The sequence below is a fragment of the Porites lutea genome, chromosome 1 (genome assembly GCF_958299795.1).
Source record: "Porites lutea chromosome 1, jaPorLute2.1, whole genome shotgun sequence".
Taxonomy (NCBI): domain Eukaryota; kingdom Metazoa; phylum Cnidaria; class Anthozoa; order Scleractinia; family Poritidae; genus Porites; species Porites lutea.
In genome coordinates, this window is record NC_133201.1 from 31,967,592 (window position 1) to 31,989,066 (window position 21,475).

The following is a 21,475-nucleotide window of genomic DNA, read 5'->3' on the forward strand; positions in this document are numbered from 1 at the left end:
AATTTACCGGCGAGTTGTAAAGCTCAGCGTTTGTTGTGCCACAAAGTATATATAGTGTGTAACTAGGCGGCCGTAGTGCGACAGAGTAAATCTACCGAGTTGTATAGCTCGGCGGTGGCCGTTATTCCACAAAGTAAATCTACCGAGATGTGAAGCTCGGCGGCACCATTTCATCATGACTTGTGATATTTTCGGCACTGGACAAACGAACATTTTAGCCCTATGTCATTTATTCGGAAAAACGTAGCCAGCCCACAGTAGCGCCACTCAAAACACTGAAATCAACACACTCGACCAAATTACTGGAAAAGTTATTGACGTGAGCCGCACACACATTCCACTGAAGGCTTTGATGATGCCCTTGAAACGTGTGAAATTGGGAGGTGTAGGGTAAGAGAACCAGTGTTCAAACGCAGTCATTGTGCCCCGGCATTCACCACAAATTTGTGGTCTTGGGTCGTTATTTAATATCATCACAAGTTAAGAAGACTTGCCATTAACGGTTTCCGGCATTTTATAGTAAATTGCAGTAATTGTCTACATGAGGACTTCCCAATATTAAATAAAACTAGGGGTAATCATAGATTAAAGAGTGCGTTCGGTATGCGAAGTGAGTTATTTCCGGGCAGACCATAGATTTTTACAGGCTTCTATGAGTTAGTGTCCAGGGAGAAAAAAAAGGTGATGATGATGGCAATGATTAACATATTGTTAAAAAACAATTTTATTGTAAAAGGTTGATAAAGAACAATATGTGTTGCATAATTATATTGCGCATCAGTTAACAACAAAATGAATTAGTCGTTAGTTGACCCAAGCGTTAGTTTCTTCAGCTGCAGGATTTAAATTTATTGGCAATAATCGCATAATTTCATTTGTACTAATAAAATATAAGACGATTTTTAGTGACGCAGCGACGAAAAAAAAAATCCGACAGAAAAGCGTGCATCGTGCATGTGCAGAGTAATCTTTTGCTCGTTCAAAACTCGCTTGAATTTGTTTGACTTTGCTTAAAGCTCTCTAATGAAATTAATCAGAAGGATATAAACTTCCTTTTTAGCTTTCTAAATCATTACTTAAAAATAAAAATAAAGTGCAGTGGTACCGGGAAAGCCTCGAGCAATAATTATTTAACTTGAACGCTGCATGCGGTTTTTATGTGGCTCAAAGTTGAAAGATCCACACCACAATTCATTAAACTTAATTTGTTAAAATAACTAAACGAAAGTCGAAAGTCGAAGGAACATTTCTTGTACACCGTGTACAGCAAAAATTAACGCACTTAATCGCATATGCCTGAATCGATATTGTCGTCATGGCGGCCGGTCGATGGATTTTCTACTCCGCCATTTTGATGATTTCCCTCGATATATTTTGTTCCAATAAGGATTACCTTACTCTAGAATGCGGCCGAAAGGACCCTTTAAACTGCCAAACCGTTTCTCTCTGGTCCTTTCATGGAACTCAGCAAAATCCCTACGGATTCGCCTGGCTTCACCTGCAACCTTCTCGAAGACCTCGTGGTAAAAGATATCTATCTGCTCGTGCGTCGCTGTACCCGAATCATGATGCCAGTTTCTCGTTAACACGGGTCGCCCGCAGTGGAGACGTGGCCATTAACCCTGGTCCTGACCCTGCGAGTACTGCGGCTAGTGAGTCCTTGAAATTGACTAAAGTAAGAGCAAAATGTTGTTTATGTGAACGGGTCATTAGTAAAAACACGAAACGGATCTTGGAGTGTTCAGAATGCTCACAACAGGCTCATTGGAAATGTGCAGGATTGACCAAACAAATGTACGCTCAAGCAGGTAGCTGGAACTGCTGGAGTTGTTGCTCTCCATTTAATTTCTCGGATTCCTTTTTTCAACAAGATAATATCGACGAGACTGATTTCAATTTCACTGACACTTATGCAAATCTTGAGGTGCCAACCGAAGGAAATTATGCAAATCGATCCACACCACCCGAGGCGATCGAAGCTCGAGGGACAACAAATGTACAAGGAACAATGCTGTGTCATTTGAACATCAACAGCATACAAAACAAATTTGAAGAACTGACTGAGACTATTAAATCCCTGAAAGCGCAGATTGTACTTATAAGTGAAACAAAAATCGACTCCACTTACCCAAAGGATCAATTTAGCCTGCCTGGTTATTCGTTATATCGAAATAACAGGAAAAAAGGTGGTGGTGGTATTTTGGCTCTCATCTCCACCGTAGTCCCATGTAGGAGATTAAAACCTGATCGTCACTACCATTGTCTAGAGCCAATTGTGCTGGATGTGAAAATTGGGAAGATAAATATGATAATAATTGGTCTTTACCGACCACCTAGACCATTAGTGGGAGCATACCAGCAATCGCTAGAGGAAGAACTGAACCACATTTGTACTTGGGCGTCGCTTCAAAGAGAAGCAGTGACTGTCATTGGTGACCTTAACCTAGATAGGCTAAGGCCTCAGAGAAAGGAGGGCAAATTACTCCTGGACCTCGAAATGGTGCAGGGCTTTGAATGTCTCATAAAGCAGCCAACTAGACTGGATAGAAACGGAACAACAACAACAGCCACGCTTATCGATGTACTACTGACCAACCAACCAGACCTGTTCATTGGAGGAGGAATTTACGACCCTGCTGTTAGTGATCATATGCTCGTCTATGGTATAATGAAAGAAAAAGCGGGGAAACATTCACGTAGAATCATCCATTTCAGGAGTTACAAAAATTTTGATCCGGTGAAATATGACAACCTACTAATGACGGCACCTTGGCATGTCGGAAACTTGTTTGATGATGTTGAGGACAAGGTGTATTATTGGAATACAGTCATGCAAGACATTATGGACGAATGCTTCCCTCAGAAAAAGAAGCGAGTTAGGGATAAAGACATACCCTATATAACGACCGCATGGAAAAATGCCATCCGAGCAAAGAGAAGAGCTTTTAAGAAGTATCTAAATGAAAGGACACAACAAAACTGGGAAGAGAAAGTGAAATGTCGAAATGAGGCAACCAGACAACGAAGAATTGTTGTACGGCAATACTGGAAGAAAAAGACGTCTGACCTTAAAGAAAACTCAGGAACGTTCTTTGAAACTTTTAAACCGTTTCTTGGATCTAAGAAAGGGGTCTTGGGAACTGATATTAACTTAAAAGTTGACGGCAAGATCATTAGCAACCAAGAGACTGTTGCGGAAATATTAGCAGGTCACTTCGCTACGATAGCAAGCGATATTGGAGATGTCAACTAAAGAAACTCCTCGGAGAATGACTTAAATAATCATCCAAGTGTCTTGCAAATACAAATGGCGAGTATCTCAGAACCAATGATCGAGTCCTATCCAGTCAACCAAGCATAAGTTAGAAAGGCTCTGGAGTCACTTAATACGAGGAAAGCATCAGGATATGACAATATGCCAGCCAGAGTACTGAAATATGGAGCGGAAAAACTTGCTATACCACTGGCGAATCTGTACAATTCATGTATTACAAATCGACAATGGCCAAACAACTGGAAAAGGGGGGAATGGACGCCCGTCTTTAAGAAAGAGGATCCACAAGATTGTCGGAACTATCGACCAATAACTGTCCTTCCAGTGGTTAGTAAGGTGTTCGAGCAGCTACTTAGCGACCAGATTTCTAAGCAATTCGACAGCCGTCTGGATCCCCGAATTACGGCATATCGTAAACGCCACAGTTGTGAAACAACATTGATAAGTCTTATTGAAGCGTGGAAATCAGCACGTGATAACCAGCAAATTGTTAAAATCTTATCTACCGACTTGAGTAAGGCTTTTGATTCGCTTCATCCGTCCTTAATGATCAGCAAATTAAAAGCGTATGGTTTTAATGACGAACTATGTGATCTACTTCCATCTTACCTGTGTAATCGATTGAACCGAGTGAAACTGGGAGCTTTCAGAAGTGAATGGAAGCGTACAGATAGGGGTTGTTCACAAGGATCGGCCCTTGGCCCATTGTTATGGAACATCTTTCAAAACGATCTGACATACGTAATAACTTCGCATCTCTCTATATACGCGGATGACCATCAAATGTTTGAAACAGGGGGGAACCTGAATGCCAATCGGGCCTCCGAATGGTACGCTAGCAATCTGATACAAGGAAACCTGAGCAAATATCAAACTATGACTTTAAAGCATAACAAGACAGAAAGTAACACTCCATCACACTTTCAAGGAAACACCATCGAATCTTCTGACTGTCTTAAGTTGCTAGGGGTCACCATAGATGAACAGTTGAATTTTAACACTCACATTAATGAAATATGTAAGAAGGCGAGTCAAAGAGTAGGTGTAATGTTAAGGCTTAAAAAACTTGTCCCTACCAATGCTAAATTAACTCTGTATAAATCAGCCATATTGCCTGACTTAACCTATTGCCACCTGACTTGGCATTTCTGTAGTGCTACCTACAAAAGAAAGCTTGAACGGGTCCAAGAAAGAGCACTACGCGCAGTTTTCCTAGATAAGCAATCAAGCTACCAGGCATTGCTGGAAAAAAGTGACCTAACGACTCTTCAGAACAGAAGACTGCAAGATATTGCTATCCTTATGTATAAGGTGAAACACAAGCTATGCCCCATCAAAATATCCGAGCTATTTCACGCGCATTGCTCACCCTACAACTTGAGGACGGCAGAGTTCGCCATTCCCAGATTTAGGACCAATAAATATGGTAAACACTCGCTCACCTACCTGGGACCAAAGTTGTGGAATAAGCTGCCAAGCGAAATCAGAACTCTCCCATCATTATTTAGTTTCAAAAATTGTATTCGTAAATTTGATCTAGGTGTAATGATAGACGACGACAATTGCTCCAGTTGCATCCTTTGTAATTCTTAATCTTTATAAATCAATTATTTCATTAGTTGATAGTTAGTAGGTTTTTAACTATATTATATTGTTAGGTAACTATAATTGCATCCTTTGTAATTCTTAATCTTTTTAAATCAATTGTTTCATTAGTAGATAGTTAGTAGGATTTTAACTATATTATATTGTTAGGTAACTATATTATATTGTTAGGTGTCCCCAATTAGTAGAGGGGTTCTTAACCCCATCGGCTAGACATTCCAAGACACATTAATAAAGTTTATGTATGTATGTAATTCGAAATATGCCCACGTAATTTAAGGCGCCATAAAAACAAACAAACAAACAAACAAACAAACGAAAGTAGCAGAACAAAAATCACCTGTGTTCGCGTTAAAAATTGATTTCTCGCCTTCGCTAGCATCAGCAAAACCTTGAATCGAGCTTAAAAGGCAAACAGATCAAGAAACGTTCTGAAAGTTCCATTGTGTGGTACAAGTCACGTGGACCAACAGTCTCGTATTGGTCGAAAAATGAGTCATGTGTTTTGTATCGTTCGTACCCAGGACAGCTACGTTCTTTCAAGAGGCCAGGCTATTTGGAAGTCCGTCCCGAAAAATCTCGATTTTTTCTGGCTACTAATTTAGGATGGCGTTCTGCGAACGCAATAAATGATTACATCTAAAACTTTGTCAACTGTTTCCCTTTTAACAGTACCTGGGCCGGGTTGTTCAAAGCTGGGTTAAGATAACTCAGGCGACGAGGGTTAGTGCGAAATTTGAACTCAGATGTGAAGGCTTCATTTTGCCAAAAAGTTGATGATTGGACGCTCTTAAAAATAACTGAAAAATTATCCAAAGAAATGTTTTTTAACAAAAGAAAAAGAAACCCGGTTTAAGCGCTGATCGGCCTTCGCACAGCTGCAACCTGTAGAACATCTATTGCGCCAGTAAAACAAAAAGTTCTTTTTACACGCCCGAAGCACTCTGGCCAGTGTCTCCTCAAATAACAAGCACTTGACACGAACCATGCGATATCACGCTGATCACTAGCCTTCAAAACCTTTTCATTATGATACACAGTTTAAATGGATGTTTCGCTGTACGTAACCCTTACGTTTAAAATATGCCATAATCATAGTTATCTATCGCAAGAACCATCCACCCTTTCCCCTCAACTGCTACCTGTACGCCTAGCAAACATATGGAACGCACTCTCCTAAGCTCCGATTACTCCTAGTGAATAATGTAAAGTTGAGCATAATCGTCCGGGTGAACGTGGTCCTAAATAAGACTGTTGTTGTTGACAGTTCACTGTCAACAACTTTTTTTACGAATCTGAGATAAGGCATGGTTTAGAGCGTGAACGAAGGGTGAAAATACTAAGCAAAGCCAAATTTTTTTTATGTCGTGACTTGCAATGGACAACCACATAGCAACTGACTTTGCTGCTTGTGAACTGGCCAAATTTGGCACCCAAAGTCATAATTTGAAACCGAAAGCTACTGAATAATAGTCCAGTAGTGTGGTCTTTAGCTCAATTTCACCACTCTGTCTCGCATACTGTTTCATTGTATTTCTAGGGAAGCGAGTTTATAATTTTGTCGGAATTGACATCGTGCCACCTCAAGGATAGCTTAGCAAAGTGTGATCTTGGTTTGGTCATTTATATTTGTTTCCATCGCTTTGGTATCCGCTGTTTCTTTGTTAAAAAAGCAGCGAGTAAGCAAAACCGCCACAAGTCTGGCCTGGTTCTTTTAGCTGCCGTTTTACATGTCAAGAAATGCTTTAGTATATATTTTTATGAGAAAATGGAAGAAATTTGAACCATCAACTTCAAAATAAAAGGCTAGTGAGAATCGAAGTTTTGCGTCCTATACTTCGCAGAAGAGTTGCATAGGCTGGCTTGGGCGTATTTTCTTTAAATGCGATGAAATGAGTCGAAGTACGGCTTTTGACAGTCAAAAGCCTGATTATTTTCCTGAAATATACCTCTGAAATTCGTGTTCAATACGGCTCGATCAGATTTCATCGGCGCTTGCCGGTAACATTCCACATTAATATAGATTCTTTCTACAGGTTTAACTAATACTTTTTATTCCAGAGAATAGTTGATGATCTTGGTAATTACAGGAAGAAGAATATCCAACCAATCAAGAACTAATTTGGTAGGAATCGGAAACGAGCAACAGGTCTTCTTATTGGATCCACGAATCAAGTCGTGCACCTCCTCCTGAGATAACAAATTAAACTACGAGACTGAGGGACATTAATTTTGCAGTCGTTGGAGCCAACTCTGCAGACTTGTGGTGAATGATTATCGAGGTCGGAACAGATATTAGCAATCTTCCTAATAAAAAAGGCGCCCATCTCGTGAGCGATTTGTTGTTTGGCTTCATGCAGTGTCAAAACAGGAATACTTGCAATGTTCAAGAGATTCTTGCTTACTTTTAAGAGATGTTTGAGATCACTGGAAATGAGATCACTGTAATAGTTCTGCCAAGCCTTGTTATTTGGGCGTGGCCCAAATAAAGTAATAGAAACGGCTTGTTTTGACACAAAAGTGCAATAGGCACGCAATACGTGTTAAGGTAAACAAGAAAGTAAACAAGCGAACCGAGGGAAATATCTGCCATGCGAACGTCATTTAACACTTCATATTCTCCTTTATCGTTTTCGTAAAGCAAACCAAAATCCATAAAACGTGTCTTCGGAATCTCACGCAAAATGCAGTTTTTTTTAAATCCTCAACACTCCCAGGTGGATTAACAAAAAAAACCTCTTCTAGTAATTCCAATTTGGACTTGAATTTGCATCACCATATTGACACATGCAGACTTTAAAAATAGAATACGCTCCCACGAAAAACCTGAAAACTTAGACAGCACGTGGTCAAAACAGGGCGTATGGAAAAGCCGGAACCCGGAATCCGGAACCGGAGCCGGAAACGGAAACGGAACCGGAACCGGAACCTAACAAATAAAAATTGGAGACGTTTCTGTCTTGAGAGTGTCACTAACAATAATTGCTCGATCACGACTTTTCATTCCCACATTATATTTATTTATTGTTATTATATTTTTTACTGTCGCATTTTTTGCGTACGGCGCAACATCGTTTTCTTTGAGAATTTCATATACGCGTGAGCGTTGCAACTTGGGATCATGATTGACATGAGTACTCTTCCTCCCTTTGCCGCCTTTCCCTCACAATGCAGACAATGGATGAAACACGGAGCCCTTTTAAGAAAAGGTCTGAGTAAGAATATGAAAGTTTTCATTCTTCTCCGTTTTACTGAGTTTGAAAAAATGTTACCATTTTACAAAAACATATCTGTTTTCGTTTACAGATCGCGACAAAGGGACGAATCGATTGAAATGTGAGTACATTTGAAAATGTGAAGTAGTTGTGCCTTGAATTTATGCTCGAGTCTGCGGCGGAACAGCATGGGCTGATTCTTTGAATTTTAGTGGTTACGTTCTTTTTTTTTGCAAGTCACTTTCCGAATGTGAGTATATCTTTGGTATCACTGTGCTAAAAATTTCTCAAAACAATGATAACAGAGGACGCCATCTTGAATTTTATTTCCACACGGGTATCGGGAACTGGTTTCAGTACTTCCTAGTTTACCCCGGTCTCAATTTAAGTTCCGGCTCCGGTTCCGGCTCCGGTTCCGGATTCCGGATTCCGGATTCCGGCTTTTCCATACGCCCGTCAAAACATATTCATACGGCGCCAAAGACGTTGTCAAAACCTCTTCCGATGAAGGAAGAGAAGATTGTCAACAATTGAAACCAAAAGGGACTCAGGCCTCTTTGGGAACCACTGTGATAGCGGTAACATTTCTTCTTACTCTTTCAATTTTGTTTAGCAGAGTGACTGTTAATGTACTTGTTTTTTATTGCGCGTTGTGTTTTTCATGTGCATATTATAACGCGGTACATGTACGATGCTCGGCGTCGGGAATTTGGCATTATCAGCAAGTTTTGTGTTGAGAATGTTTTGATGTCAGTGAGGTAACGACAAGAAAAGGTAATGAGTCAATTGTACAAAAGGAAAATTGTTTTGTGGATGAAATAAAAGAAGTTGAATTGAGATCTCGTCGTGGGAAATTTATTTATAACTGAACTTACAATCCAGCTGATTTAAATGAGGTTACGTGAACGAACGCATCGAGAAAAATGACTAGCAGACTACCGATGAAGAAATTAAAATCTTTGTTAAAGAAAACACGGAAAGTGAGACTTTTTGTATGGAAGGAAATTGTGAGAAATACACCATTGTCTTCTAAAATTCATCGTTACGTTAAAAATAGATATGGTGTATACTTACACTGGTACAGACGTAACTGTAAGAGTGTAAGGTTTTTACTAGGGGTAAGTCCAAAATTAGTTTGAAAACAAGGAAAGGTTTATCTGTCGTCTAAGCATAAACGAAGAGGCTCTCTAGGTGGGGTGAGGTATCAAAATATGGTTTTAACTAAGTATTTCTCCCTCTATACATGCAACTATCCATTTTATAGTTGTTACAAGAGTTTGATTCACCGGGTTAATTTGGCCAATTTAAGCTTTCTACTGATATCGAGAAGAATCCAGGACCTTCAGTTTATGTAGATGCTACAAAAACGATTCATGCTTCATACTGTCAAGGAAACGTTGTAGTATTTCGGAAAAATGCGGGACAACATTGTGTTGCAATGAGTTTGTGCGCTTTAATTTACAATAAGATAAGAAGGATTACCTCACTCGATGATATGATTCAAATAATGACTGTTGGTAACCAATTATATTCTAGTCTGTCATTTCTCGCAAGACAATCTATGTTAAAGGTAACAGAATTGCCCGAAATGCGTACAGTGTTTGAGCGATTTTTCTAGCTTGGATACGGTTAGTTATACTTGTAACATGCATGGAGATGCTAGAATTGAGGGGTATCACTACTGTGTGCCACTTGAAACACTCTTGGCTCTGAACTACAACTCATTCATTTTAACTGTGGGAATTATTAGTGCTGATTCTCATGCTAGAGATATGTATGGTAACAATCATAGTCAAGGTACATGTGTATTGTTGGAAATACTATCCATCCTTAAATTAGTACAATATTTTCAGAGTCCATGTACACGTATGAATGAGGATATATATGAGTTTAAAGGTGTACATATTGCCAACTTTGAAGTTGATCTTTGTTCAAGCAGTGTTGAATACTGTTAGCAGTATATCAAATGTTCATAGTTTATACCAATGTTCTTGTAAATAGTGCTGTGTTATAGCAGTTTATGAAATGTGTCACAGTCTGTTATTAATCCATGTGGATACTGGACTTCAGGAACTTTATCTGCCGTTGATAGTAATGGGAGTACACTGTACAATGTGATGGGTGTGAAAAGACATTATGCCAGTTGATCTTCCTGAAAGTGAGAGTATCAGTGGAGCTGAGATAAACGTTACTGTTTGTGCTGTAAGCAATGGTGTCCTATGTTGCAATTTGGCTGAGAGCAAATCTGTGTTGAAGATGTGTATTTCAAATCATTGTCAAGAAGTGACAGGATTTTTGTCTTGGATTGGAACATACTCTATAAGCTTTGTAGTTCGGCAAAGAAGTAGAGTAAAGGATTTATCTTTTCTTGTGGGATATGATGAAAGTTAGTTTGGTGAAATAAGACTTGTTAAAAGTACCAAAGGCATACAGTCATTAGTTGAAGAAATTTGCAAAATTACACGAAATAAGTTAAATTGTCAAAGACTACAATATGAAATACAGTTTATATTATGCTCATGCAAAATTGAAAGCAGTGAAAGGAAAAAGATTGCAGGAAAACAGAGGTATAGTTCATTTGAGTATTGTGAGATGGAACCTCCTGAAAAGAAACATTTAGTTACAAGGAGAAAAGAAAACAGGCAGATCGGGGTATACATTTTTGCATTGAACAGTATAAATATAAAATAAGAAAAGGTCCCTGTTATATATGTTGTGTTTGTAATCAATTATTTTACAAGAGATCAGTTCACATTTTTGGCAAAAGTAAATATTTGTGTGAAAAATTTTTCAGTGTGCAGTCTTCATTTGATAGAAAACAGTATGTTTGTAAAACATGTCAGTTAATACAGACATTTTCTAGCGACACCTCAGTGCCACTATTAACAGTTAGACTCCATTACCAACATCCAGTAAAAACAACCCGATGTAGAAACCCAGCAACCACCTCACAAACTAACCCATTATCTTAGCAATCAACTTCCAATATAACTCCAAGCCTACTACTTCACACATCTCAACTAACCCCTCAAATTTACAATACCACTGCACTACCCACATATTCCTCATTCACATAACAAACTTCACGTACGAGTAGTTCAATCACGCCCAAATATACGCTCCCATAGCGTCTTGTTCATGAGAAAGGTCACCTAGCTCCTACTGTTCTTGAACAAAATGTAGCTGGAACCAGGCTCCGCACTAGGGGAAAAAGGAAAAAAAATCGGCGAGGGAAGCGAGACGAGAGGTAGTCTTAGGAGGGGAAAGGGTGGCGGAGCATGGAGACATGCCTTTGATGCCGCCAATCCTTCCTCCAGGAGTTAAAGGAGCTGTGTCACGAAATTCAGCCAGATTAGGAAATTACAAAATGCCCATTAAATTAAGAGAAACATAAAAATAACCGCTTAAAACTTTAAAGGAAGGTTAAAATAACATAACAGAAACAATAGATGTCACGGATGGGCAAAAGTGAAGAAGATTGAAACGGATTGAAATTAGGATTTTTGAAAACTGTTCAGCCTAACAGTTTTTCAAAGTTGATCCCTGCTGCTTGCAACTTCAAAAATAGTGCTCAGGAGTACATATTTGTTTGCCTCGGGTCTCTGATTTTGTCATTTACATGTAATTTCTTTGCTTACTTTAAGTTCCATAGCGATTGAGGACGACTAATTGGCAAAATTAAACACTACGAACTGGACTGCCGTGACACAGCCTCTTTAACTTGTCATTGACATGTCAACACGTCAAGTTCTAATCACGGATGTCAGAAATATAAAGGAAGTTTCAGAGGAAAACGCGCCGCGTGCGACCGGTGAAGAAAAACCGAATAGACTCTCAAAGTCAGTAATAATCATTTTCCCTGATTTTCCTCAACCGCTGTTATCTTGACTTTGTACTAGCCTGCGAGAAAATTCAGCCACTTTTTTAAAAATAAAGGCGGGGAAGACCTTTTCTTACCATGGTCACCCGTTGGTCACGCTCTACGTCCAATTTTTGTACTCTGATTGGTCAAAATTTGACAGGTGAGTTCATGCGGAAAATTTATGCAGCACTTTGAAAGTTGTTTACTTTGACAGCCAAAGCTGAGAGAGTTTTGTGTCAACTTGTGATGTTTTTAACTGTCTTTTTCCACTGGATGTACAAAATGAAATACAGCTGCTATCAAGAGTCTTCTGTTATCCATGGCTGGTTTGTTTATTGGATTTTTGGTTGAGAAATGCGTCGCTTGTCAAAATTGGGTAATCCGATTTCGGATGGCATCGTTTTCGTTTTTCACCTTGCTCAAAGCGTAAGAGAGTTTAAAAGTCTCAAGCAACTATGGCCTTCCTTGATATCTTTCAGGAACTGAATCTCGAATGGTAAGCCTAAGCAATTGTTGTATTTGATGTTTGTTTTTGTCATATCTAATTTCATGAAGTCGAGCACAGTTTATGCGGCAAGTTTTTGCACGTTTGTTTAAGATTTGAGTCAATGATCTGATCTAGTATCAGGTTTGATATAAGCTTACAGAACTTTAAAAGGCCTTCAGATATATTTTCTCGCGGCAAATAGAAAAAAAACGTTCCGAAGAATATTTAGTTATAAATTTGGCTGTAGAAAGAAAACTTTGAGTGATTTTCTTGCTTCGAGGAGTTCATCTTTGAAAAAAAAAAAATCACCGGGAGGCCGGCTGAAAGTAAAACAAAATAAACTTAAGCTTAAGCTTTAAGCTTAAACGGCTCAGGATTTTTAGAGACACTTTAATACTTGTCTTCGTGAATGAAAATTGTTGTCTCTGTAAGTGTTTTACCGAATTGTATTTCTTTTATTGATTGTTAGTAGTCTCTCTTGCAATTTTAATCGCTTGTCCGTGGTGTTTGTTTTCATTGTTCATGAACATCGCTTGCAGCAGGGCGTTACCAATCGATGAAACCGATGATCGGAAAATCAATAGATCAATCGATGACAATCGATGCCAATTAATCGATTGATATCGATAATCGATGAACAATCGATGCTCGGGTTTTATGTGATTATCGATTTCATCGATTATCAATTCTTATCGATTATCAATCCCAATCGATCAGTTAATTGTCATCGATTGGTTTTCATTTTTTATGCGTTTTATTTTCAGTCAAGATTTCCAAAAACACGGTCTCTTTATGCATTTTATTGATGAAAACTGCGATAAAACTTTAATTTTTTTCACAACGGTGATTGATACATCGTGGAGAACAACATGGGCATACAATTTTATGACAATATCAATTTTCAATTAGGCATCAAATTGATAAATTGTGATGAAACTGTGATCAAAGAAGATTAATGGTCGTCGCTTTAAAATTGAATACCATCCAATGTAATGCTGGCGTCATATTAAAAACATTAAAAATAAATCAGATAATAATAATTTCATCATGCACGGCGTGTGGACAGGACCTGTTGGAAAAATAGGAAATAGTGGAAATATAAAATTCCTAAAAATTCATATCAACCAGATATCAACAGTATAAAGGACAGCGAAAGGAACAGCTAAGAGAAAAGGTGTGTTGTTGACTTGCGTTTCTTCAAAACACTGTTTCAAAGCGTGTTTCTGTTGTTGATTTTTGAAACCATGCAACAGCATACAAATAATCCGGTGAACGAATTCAAATGTCAAACATTTGTGCGTACTGCGAGTGCGTATACGTACAGGCTGGAACGTGTGGGATACCGATGATTTTTTTAACGCCAATCGATGACAATCGATGAGTTGCGACCACTTTTGTGTGATTATCGATTGGTCATCGATTGGCCGATGCCAATCGATGCCAATTAACTAACAAGGCATCGATTGTCATCGATTGATCGATTGATTTTCAGATCATTGGTTTCATCGATTGGTAACGCCCTGCTTGCAGGAGTACTTAGAAATGTCGCGCCTATCAAACGCTTTATAAGATTACACATCATTATAACGGGAACCATTAACTAACAAAAAATAATGATAACAAATTCGTTATTATGTTGAAGCGTATCTCCATTAAAGTTCATTCAAACACTCGACCACACTGACAGCTCGCACTAAAAATGAGAACCGGCTGGCCGTATGGGTGATTTTGGAAATTTTTTGAACGGTTTCGCTAAAAGCCCACGATTGATCGTCCTGAACATTGAAAAATTGTGAAATGCCGTATTCTGTCCGAGGTCTGTACGATAAAAAGTACTGTTTCACCTCAGATGTGATGTATAAAAAGTATAAAAGGTTGGTTTACACCGTGCGCCCTCAGATTTGTTGGCAAGAATTTGTAAAGTAAACCTGTCGAACGCAAAAAAATGCGGCCTGATTTGTTTTCCAAGAATTTGTTTTCGAGGCCTAATCTACCGTGATCAAGAGCCATTCTTGAATGTGATAGAAGATGTTTGCTATTTTTTAGGTGTACATACATGTATATTTAGGCTATCAACTCGATGTAAGATGTTTCACTCTAAAAGAACTTATCCTTTCCCTCAAAAGTCACATGAATGTGCCCTTACGTTAACTGATTTGTGGATTACAAGTTTATTGTTTGATTTAAAATATAATTTATTAATGGGAGCTTCGCTTTTAGCCCCGGCTAAATCTATATATTAGTTCCTTATGTGGTTTGTTAATTACGCGACTGACATAGCGACGCGAAAGACTTCATAAACGCCAAAAAACATGTAAGAGAGAAACAATTGCTCTCAGGGTGTCTCCGTACCATTCTGATTTATGCGTTCTCGGAGCAAAAGGCTTAGCTGTATGCAACATGAATTCTTTTTAATATGTATCCACTGATTTTTGGATTTTATCACGCTTTTCGTAGGAGCGTGACTATAAATGTGTGCCTTCTGAACGGCGGTTTATAAGTCAATCGCTTTGTAAATGTGACCGTAGTTTATCACAGGAAAGTATAAGAAAAGCTCGATATTGTCAATGCTTACTTTTTCTCTTTGCAACCGACCACAAGCATATTTTTTGCTCTTTATTCTTAGAGTCGAGGGATAAGTGAAAAGTCTCGCAAAGAAATTCGTGTTGCTTGCCCGAAATAATTCGTGTTTTGAAAAGTATTTTTCCGAATAGTAGCAGCGTGAAATTGAAAGAGCGCGATACTGTCAATATAAGTATCCCTGAATGTGCGCATGTTGAGTAAGACACATCGATTCTAACAAGTCAACACATTTAGCAGTATCCACATTACCAGTGACAACCAGATGGATATTGAAATAGCCACATATACAAAGTGGAACTTTGGATAGCAATAACGGATCTTGGTAGTCACTGAATTCCAGAAAGAACGTACTTGAAGTGATTGGGTGAACCGCAGAATATGGTATCCTGTATGCGATTACAAGTCTTAACTGTAGGATTAGGCTTGCATTGCATGCTGGGTTTGAGAATTCGAACAACCTGAATCAAGCAGACATGTGGCCCAAATGGCTTCGACATTTTGAGCGCTATCGGATCGCTTCTGGTCTTCAAAACAAATCAAACCATGAACAAGTGGGAACATTTCTCTATGCAATGGGGGATTGTGCGGATAACATCGTCAAAACGCTTCCTTTGACGAAGTCAAAACAGCCCTCAATGGTTATTTTGCAGCCCGCCGCAATGTTATCGTTGAACGAGCACGGTTCAATCGACGAAGACAAAACCCCGGTGAATCCGTGGACACCTTTATTCTATACTTATACCGCCTCGCCGAAAATTGTGAGTACGGAACTCTGAAGGATGAACTTATAAGAGACAGAGTTATTGTTGGAGTCCTCGATGATACACTGTCCGACCGCCTACAAGCTTAATCTGACCTCACTCTCGCGGACGCTGCTCGCATGAGCAGACAAGCCGAAGCAAGAAAATAAAATCGCACCGTAGTCCGTGGGGTAGAGACTCAAAACGAAGTTGATTACGTTAGTCAGCCACGCTCTCACAACAAGCAACAAGCAACAAACAACCAACCTGTACGTCCAGAAAAAAAAAGAGCCCTCCAAGAATGACCGTCCCTGTTTTTGGTGTGGACGCCAGAACCACGACAGGAAGTATTGCCCAGGTAGAGACACTATTTGTAGTAACTGCAACAAAAAGAGACATTTCCAGTCTGTCTTTCTCAGCAAGAAATCGTATCCGAGAAAGGTACATGCAGTAGAAGAAGAAGAGGAGGACGACATACACTTCCTCGGTGAGATCGGCAGTGATAAGAACTATTGGACTGCACAGATAGGAGTGAATGGTCGTACAACACGCTTCAAACTTGACACGGGGGCGGCAGTGACTGTTCTTAGCGATGATGTACCGTGGCTACAAGATGTTGAATTAGTCAAGACATCCCTGGTTCTACGCGGTCCTGGAAACACTCAACTGCCTGTGAAAGGTCTGTTCTATGCGACACTTAAGTACAGACAATCAAAGTTAACTGAGCCTATATATGTGGTGCATAATCAGAAGTGTTACTCAGCAGGAGAGCCTGCGTTGAACTAGGGCTCATAAGACGTGCTGACAAAGATGTTGAAGAGGTGAACACGGGGCCAACAGATTTCAAAGCCGAATTTCCAGCGCTCTTCAGCGGACTGGGAAAGCTGAAGACTGAATGCCACATAACACTTCGCCCTGATGCTATTCCTTTCTGTCTCTACAATCCAAGAAAGATCCCCCATCCACTGCTTCCAAAGGTAAAAAGTCAGATAGAAACAATGCTTCAGCAAGGAGTGATCTCGCCTGTAACAGTGCCAACTGAATGGTATCGTCCCTGTCCTTAAACCAAATGGCAGTGTACGTATCTGTGTTGACCTGACTCACCTTAACAAAGCAGTCCAGCGTGAGATACACCCAATGCCTTCAGTGGATGAGAACCTCGCTAAACTGGGAGACAGTAAGATCTTCTCCAAACTCGACGCCAACAGTGGGTTTTGGCAGATTCCCTTGGATGACGAATCAGAATTGCTCACAACCTTTGTCACACCATTTAGACGTTTTTGTTTTAACAGACTACCATTTGGTATCAGCTCTGCGCCAGAGATTTTCCAACGCACTATGTCCAAGATACTTGAGGGCTCGGAAGGGACACTCTGTCAGATGGATGATGTCCTCATTCACGGGGTGGACCAGTCAGAACGTGATGGACGCGTACGAGCTGTTCTTCACCGCCTGCAAGACGCTGGGTTGACCCTTAATGACAAATGTGAGTTTTCACGATCTTCAATTCGATTCCTCGCTCTCATCATTGATAGCTCTGGACTCCATGCAGACCCACAGAAGACCACCGTTGTGACCCAATTCCCAGTCCCTTCAGATATCGCCGGGATACAGCGATTCTTGGGGATGGTAAACCATCTTGGGAAATTTATCCCCCACCTGGCTGACCTCAGTGATCCCCTCCGTCATTTATTACGCAAAGACAGTGTTTGGGTTTGGGGTGAACCCCAGCAAAAAGCTTTTGAGGAGATCAAGCAAGCATTAGTGTCACCGACAGTCCTGGCGCATTACAATCCAAACCGCCCAACGATCATTTCAGCAGATGTTTCCAAAACAGGACTTGGTGCGGTATTATTTCAAGTTCAGGACGATGGACAGCGCCGTCCAGTGTGTTACGCGTCAAGAAGCCCTTGCGACTACGTGGGCTAGTGAGAGGTTCTCTGATTACGTGCTCGGCATCCCTTTCACCCTAGAAACAGATCACAAACCACTTACTGTACTCCTGAATTCATCGGAGCTCTCAAAGATGTGCCCCCCGTATCCTTCGTTTCCGCCTGAGACTTATGAGATACAACTATCAAGTTCAATATGTACCAGGCAAACATCAAGTCACTGCAGATACACTCTCACGTGCTCCTGTTGCCCTGCCAGGGCTAGAAGATAAGCTGCTTGTTGAAGAAGTAGAGGCCTTCTCAACTCGGACAACTTCCTCTCTTCCTGCCACGCCAAACCGACTACAGCAGATAAGAGATGCACAGAAGACAGACGAAGAATGCTCCCTTTTAAGATCATATTGCCTTCAAGGATGGCCCCCTTACATGCCTCACCAGCCGGTACTGCGCCCATATTGGGAAAACAGAAGCCACCTCACGATTGTTGATGACCTACTCCTTTATGATGATCGTATACTAATTCCAAGGAGTATGCGACTACAAATCGTCGACTGCATTCACACTGGTCACATAGGTCTGACTAAGTGTAGATCCAGGGCACGCACTTCCGTATGGTGGCCAGGACTCTCCACTCAAATCGGTGAATTGATCACCCAATGCCACACATGTTCCAAGGAACAACCAACGCCCAGAGAACCACTTATGCCTTCGTCCTTCCCAGCCCGCCCCTGGGAGAGGGTTGCAACAGACCTGTATGATTTTCAAGGAAGAAAATACATCATCGTGTTTGACTATTACTTAAGGTGGTTTGACATCAAGGAACTCCCTGATGAGAGTTCACATTCAGTCATAAAAGCACTCAAGGAGGTTTTCGCCACACATGGCATTCCAGATGTCATAATGTCAGACAACGGGCCACAGTATAGTGCAGAGGCCTTTCGACAGTTTGCAGCAGCATACCATTTCACACATGTTATTAGTTCACCCAAATTCCCCCAGGCGAACGGCGAAGTCGAAAGAGCCATTCGCATAGCAAAGTCCATGCTGAGAAAAAACAAAGACATCTTCAGCGCCCTCTTGACTTACAGGTCAACTCCTCTACAGAATGGCTACTCACCCAGTGAACTACTGATGGGACGCCGTCTGCAAGCGCAGCTACCAACTCAACCAGGCAACTTGTACCCTAATGTGCAGATAAAAGACCGCCAGTTGGTAGAAGAAAAGGAAAGCTCGTATCCGTTGAACCAACAGCGCAACTTTGACAAGCGTCATAAACCAAAGGAACTGCCAACACTTGAACCAGGTGACCGAGTTTGGATAAGAGATCAAGTTCGGTATGGCCTGGTGACAGGAAAACTGAGAAACCCCGATCTTACCTAGTCACTAAAGAAAAGGGCACACCCCGACGAAACCGCTCTGCCTTAGTAGTTGCAGCAACACCCGCTGAGACCGAACAACACTCAGCCATGCCAGCTGGTGATGTCAATCCTGCCTCGCCAGTACATGTCACTACTGTATTGCCAGTGCCCAGCACTCCGCTAAGGCCTCAGACTCCGCAGGTGCCCCCATCACCACAGACACCTGTGCCAGTAGCTACCCTCGGAACAACACTGGAAGAGTGCGTACCTCCACGAAGTCCAAACCCTGCAGTCCTGACAACTCGGTCAGGAAGAACTGCGAGGCCTCCAGAACGCTTGAATCTTTAGTTGAACATTGAACTGTGTGTGCTTTAGAGCTTCACATGAACATTTTGATTTGTTGTTATTTTTCCTCTTAATGTTCGTTTGTTGTATTTACATAGCTTTCCCTTAAGGGGGGGGGGGGGGGGGGGGGGGTGTAGGATTAGGCTTGGTTGCATGCTGGGTTTGAGGTCGGCCATCTTGAATAAACCTCGTGCTAGTTTGTGTTTACTCGAAGTCTCCTCTCTTCTTCGCCTGATACTACATAAACTGAAAAGATGAGGCGTAAATCAGATACTCAGAAAATTTAAAAGAACTCTTTTATTGACGTACGTTAAAACTGTCTTTAAAGGGTGCGGTACCATCCTCGGCGCGGTCTTCACGAGGACAGTGGAGCAATCGTTAACCAGCAGGAGTTATTTGTCTACAAACTACAGCATCATTCTCTGTGAGCCGCCAGGTTTCAGGAAAAGGGAAAATATCACCTTTGCAATCTTGTCAACAAATGACGCAGCTACAACCCTGGTCAAAACTCTTGGGACACTAACGTAATAGCTTGTCAAATTGACGCATCTTCCCTCGCCCCTTCCCCCTGGGTGCAATGTTGACGTTATGCATTCAAGTTTTAATTCAGCACAATCGACGTTATGCATTCAACTTTTAATTCAACACAATTGACGTTATGCATTCAAGTTTTAATTCAACACAATCGACGTTATGCATTCAAGTTTTAATTCAACACAATCAACACTGCTTGGGGGAGAGGGGGACAGCAGGAATATACCATTATAACAGCATCCCCAAACTTTTTTAAGAGGTAGAATATGAGTTAATTTAGCAAAGTGCATCTTTGTGCCTAATTTCCTCAAGTGTCCCAAGACGTTTTGACCAGGGTTGTAGTTTTATTCTTTAAGGAACGGGCGTTCAGCAAACAAAAGGCAACATTAGGAAAGCGGTGGGAACGGAATGGTGCAGATGCGTTAGCATAATAAAAAGAGCATCGTTTGGATCTTCAATTCACCAACACTGGAAAAACAATATACGTAGATGTTTCACTGATGAAGGAAACAAAGCAACTCCAAATATCTCATTAGCAGGTAGTGAACCGCCGCTGAGCAATATGCAAATTCTAATGAATCCAATAGTTTCACACGTGTTTAAGTAAGAAGTCGGTCTTAATCTTGGAACCAAAATTCGACAATCCTGGAGATTTAAAATCCCCAAATGTGCAAACTGTGTGTCACCAGGAGGGGTCCATGCAGAATTAAATAAGACCGAGCACTTCAAAGTTAGTAAATTCGATAAAATTACGGAGAGCAGAAGGACACGTCTGACCTCCATCCTACCAAGGTCTAATTGGATTTGTTAGTGTCCATTTGAAAATTGCCCTTCAGAAAGGAGGTTGGGCAATTCCCATGTGGAATGTATTTGTCAGTGTTTTTACCCGTATGAACAAAATAGCACAGGGATTGTCAACAGTTTTTCCGCTTTTGAAAATACAAGAAATGTAATCAGCTTTAACTTTAATTGTGTGTCACCAGGAGGGGTCCATGAAGAATTAAATAAGACCGAGCACTTCATTCTTACTAGAAATGTAATCAGCTTTAACTTTAATAATGTTGATGATTCATTAAGTACTGTATTCCGAGAAATACTGGTCATGCAGAGAACACCCAGGTGAAGGGGGAAACATTGTCAACTTGGATTGTCCTTACAGTTAAAGAAGAAATTCGAGCTCTTTTTACCAGTGCAGACAAGGGCAAACGATCATCAATACTCCAAGAGCTCGACAAGCAGGGGTGCCAAGAATAACCCAATTTTCACTATGGACGATGCAGGACCGCTGATTAGCTGAGATTATAGCTCCATTCAGGGGTGTCAAAGCAGGTATTATCTATTTATAACCAACACAGTTTATGTTACCACCGGGGTCAATCATGCAACGCTGGATCCAGTTATGATTTCCAAAGACATAATCAGCATGGCAGTGACTTTCTACACTGGTAACAGGAGAAATAGCGATAGTCTTCACCGATGCTGTGGGGCTTGTTTGAGATTCTGCAGTAGGAGAAATCGACTGAAGGGAGGCAAAACTGGATAAGAATCTGGTTTGCTTTCTTTTCGTGATCGCCCAGCAC

The 21,475-nt window shown here is 40.7% G+C and overlaps 1 protein-coding gene across 1 annotated transcript in view; it reads right to left on the reverse strand.

Annotated features, from left to right (window-relative positions):
- Positions 1-21,475, reverse strand: part of LOC140937181 (uncharacterized) — a 34,662-nt gene that overhangs the window by 7,752 nt on the left and 5,435 nt on the right. The gene's annotated exons all lie outside the window — the stretch shown is intronic.